Genomic DNA, 4,566 nt, shown 5'->3' on the forward strand with positions numbered 1-4,566 from the left:
AGGACTCCTTAATCAAAGAGAACTATATCTAAGATAAGGGAGGAGTTAAAAGTTGAAAATAACTAGAACTCTTTCACCAAGGAAGAGTATAGCATTGGAACTCTAGTTATTTCCTATTCTACTAACTCTACATATTTAAGGATGTTCTCATTTTACAGGGATGCACAAATGCTGAAGTTAAACATGAGTTGAGAGCAAAATAGCAAGGCATTTCGCAAGCAATTCGTGTGTGATTCAAGCGTGCAAACCTGAAGCTACACAAACCAGATAGAAGAACCAATTCCAAGTGTCTGTCTTTTATTCTAATTTCATTGTAGTAGGAATTTTAAATTGTACCTTTTAGCTTTATCTAGAAGCAATTGTAATAGGTACTCTGAGTATTATATTGAAGTTAGAATTAACTTGAAGATGTCGCAACAGTTAGAGGCTGGTTGCCACAATGGGACTAGAGGTAATCCATAGGTTTACAAAGACTTCTGTAAATGTTATTTTGGCTCATTGATTTAGTGAAGTGTTGGAGAAAATCCTACTGAGTAGTAGGTCTTGGTTTTTTTACATTTTGAGCCTGGTTTTTCCATGTAAAAATACTTGTGTTCTTTACTCTCTGCATTTACTATTTCCTCAATAGTAGTATAAGGAACACATAGAAGAATTAGGTCCTTCTACAATGTGTGCACGCAAAAAATGAATACCACACAAATCAACCCCCCCCCCTTGTGTGGTAATTAAGTATAAAACATCAAATGGTACCAGAGCAGGTTATCCTTGAAGAGGCTTACACCTTAGGAGAAAATCAATATGAGTGCACCACCTGGAAACTGGGAAGGGCAATCTACTACTAGGCCACCACTTTTTAATGGCCAGTACTACTCTTGGTGGAAAAATAGGATGAGAGATCACATTATAGGAGAAGACTATGAGCTATGGGACATTATCACCAATGGTCCACTAGCTACCTTGAAGAAAAATGTTGAAGGAGTAGATGTGCCAAAGACAAGAGCGGATTGCACTGCTGAAGACTTGAGGAAGTGGGAAAAGAATGCTAAAGCCAAGAAGTGGCTTGTTTGTGGACTTGGTCTGGATGAGTACAGTATAATCCAAGGTTGTACCGCTGCTAAGAAAATTTGGGACACATTGCAAGTGGCTCACGAAGGAACACCTTAGGTAAAGAGATCCAAAGGAACTCTACTGTACTCTCAGTATGAGAGCTTTGCTATGAAGGAAGGAGAAACTATTTAAGAAATGTACACAAGGTTCACGACACTGACAAATGATCTAAAATCTCTTGGAAGGATTATTCTTGAAGAAGAAAGGGTCGAAAAGATACTGACCAGAGTTTTGCTTATCACTTGGGGAAGAAAAATCACTGCCATCTAGGAATCAAAGAATATTGCCACTCTTCCATTGAATGAATTATTTGGAAATCTTACCACCTATCAACTCAAGAGACAAGCCATGAAGATGGATGTACCTAATAAGTAAAAGGGATTTGCTCTCAAAATCACTTAAGGTTCTGATCTGGAAGATGATGAAATAGCTATGAGCAACAAAGACTTCAAGAAGTACCTGAGGAGAGGAAAGGGTTCTTCAAGAAGTGGAAGCTACAGAAAATCAAAAGATCCTGGGAAGCAAACCAATGATGGCTGCTACAAGTGTGGAAAGACTGATCACCACATCAAGAACTATCCTTTATGGGAAATTGAATGGAAGAAGAAAAGAGCTAAATAGAGGAACAGGAAGAAGGAACAAGTTCAACCCCAAAAAAAGCAACAACAAAGGATCAACCAAAGTGATGGTCGTTGCTTGATGAGAAAGCTCAGATGATGATGATGATGATGAATGAGCATTTATGGCCACTGGAGAATCTGATGAAGAAGCTGAGTGTCTCTCATCTCAAAGACAAGATTACTTTTTTATCTAAAGAAAGGTTATCTGAGTTACTTCTAGAGCTAATTGATGAATCTGAAGACGTAAATAATAAAAAGGAACAGCTGTCAAAAGAATGTGTGGTTTTAAAAGCTAAGTGCAAAATTCTAAAACTTAGGGCTAATGAAACTGAAGGTGAAAATGCTATGTTGAAGAACCAGGTTCATGAACTTGACACAACTGTCCTAGAACTTAGATCTGAAAATCTAAATTTGAAATTAGGAACAGGTAAAAAGACAACTGATCACACACAACTCACTCTAGAAGAAAATGTAGGAAAAATAAAAGATGAGTTGTACAAAAGAGATGAGCAGATAAGAAGCCTAAAGGAGGATCTAAGAAAAGTCAAGCATGAGCTAGACAGAACTTGTAAATGGAACAGGTCCTCTGATACACTTTCATGGCTACAAGAACACCATAGTAGGCTTTGGGAACCCTACACCTAAGTGGGATCCCAAAAGCAAGTACCTTACACTTCCTGAGAACAATAGGTTACTATAAAAGTGAATGCACTATAAAAGAAAAGGCAAGTCAAAAGAACAAAAAAATTGTTCAAGGGAAGAATAGGCTACCAAGTTAGGCTAAAAAAAATTGATTCATCCCTTTGCATATAGAAAGGGACCCAAACTAGTTTGGGTTCCTAAGAATAACCCTTGATTCTCTTTTGCAGGTCCAAGTGAAGGGGAACAGCCAAATATGGTATATGGATAGTGGTTGCTCAAAGCATATGACAGAAAGTAAGAACCAGTTCCTTTCACTTGAGGACCTTAAAGGAGGTAATGTCTCTTTTGCAAATGGGATGAAAGGTGAGATCATTGGGGTTGGAAAGGTAGGTAAGACTGATTCTCACTCTATTGACAATGTCTACTTGATAGATGCACTGAAGTATAGTCTAGTAAGTGTATCACAACTATGTGATAGAGGTAACATGGTAGTATTCACCTATACAAAATGCTTTGTGATTAACCTTACCGCTGACAAGATAGGTTTGCAGGAAAAAGGTTTGAATAACACATATGTTGTGGATCTGTCCACACTTTCAGAAAATGAACTTACTTGCTTAAGTGTGTTGGATAATGATCCCCTCCTTTGGCACAAGAGACTTGGACACGCCAGTCTAACCCAACTTAACAAACTAGTCTCCAAGGACTTGGTGATAAGGCTGCCTAATATTAAGCTCAAGGAAGATAAAGTTTGTGAGGCTTGTGCAAGGGGGAAGCATGTAAGATCATCTTCCAAAAGCAAGAAAATGGTAAGCACCACCAGGATGATGGAATTGATCCATATGGATCTTTGTGGACCAACAAGAACATTGAGCAGAGGCGGTAAAAGATATGTTATGGTGCTTGTTGATGATTACTCTAAGTTTATTTGGACAATATTTTTAAAGACAAAGCATTTGATATGTTCACTTCTTTTATTAGAAAAACTTATAAACAACTAGGTAATCAACTTGCATCAATTAGGTCTGATCATGGTACTGAATTTGAGAATGCTAAATTTGCTGAATTCTGTGATGAGCATGGCATAAATCATAATTTCTCTGCTGCTGGGACTCTATAATAAAATGGAGTAGTTGAAAGAAAGAATAGGACACTAGAAGAAATGGTTAGGACAATACTTTTTTCTAGTAAAATGCCCAATAGCTTTTGGGCAGAAGCTGTGAACACTACATGCTACATCATAAATAGGTGCATGACTAGACCTTTTGTTGAGAAGACTCCCTATGAGTTAATTAAAGGGAGAAAACCAAATATATCTCATCTTAGGGCATTTGGATGCAAGTGCTTTGTGCACAATAATGGTAAAGACTCCCTAGGTAAGTTTTGTCACACCTCCTTTTTCCGCCTCCGCGAGGGGCGTAGGAGTTTTTCCAATTAAAGGACAATCGAAACGGGATTTATTTATTTACTTCAGAGTCGCCACTTGGGAGATTTAGGGTGTCCCAAGTCACCAATTTAATCCCGAATCGAGGAAAAGAATGACTCTGTATTACAGTCCGCGAACCAGAAATCCGGATAAGAAATTCTGTTAACCCGGGAGAAGGTGTTAGGCATTCCCGAGTTTCGTGGTTCTAGCACGGTCGCTCAACTGTCATATTCGGCTTGTTTATCTGATTTTATACAATTATGCGCTCATGTGCAAGTTTTAACTCTTTACCGCTTTTATTATTATATTTTAAAAGAATGTGAACATCGTTTAAAAACATGTCTTTGGATTGCGTCACATGAAATGCACCCGCAATCCGGAACACATTTTATTCAATGTTTTGGGATTTGGATTTGGGTCGCATGAAATGCGCACCCGAGTTTAAGAAGGTAAGATTAATTAAATCGCGCCTAAAGAGTCTAACGCGTTATTATCTTTGGGGAAGGCAGTGAAATTCACTAAACAGTCCATCCCAAATTTTTAAGTATTTATTATGACCAATTATTGAGGGCCCCGCAACTTGCATTTTTATTTGGCGAGGCTCGTCTCGTTTTATTTAAAAGGTCGTCCTATAGTGGCTATATTTTCTATTGAGTTTGTCTCTAATAATGAAAGAAGAAGAACGGTCTAACTTTATTTACATGCTTTCAAGTTAGTTATTAGTCGGGTTCCGAATATGATTTGCAAAATCCTAACATGAACACGTATATG

The sequence above is a fragment of the Nicotiana tabacum genome, chromosome 7 (assembly GCF_000715075.1).
Source record: "Nicotiana tabacum cultivar K326 chromosome 7, ASM71507v2, whole genome shotgun sequence".
Taxonomy (NCBI): Eukaryota; Viridiplantae; Streptophyta; class Magnoliopsida; order Solanales; family Solanaceae; genus Nicotiana; species Nicotiana tabacum.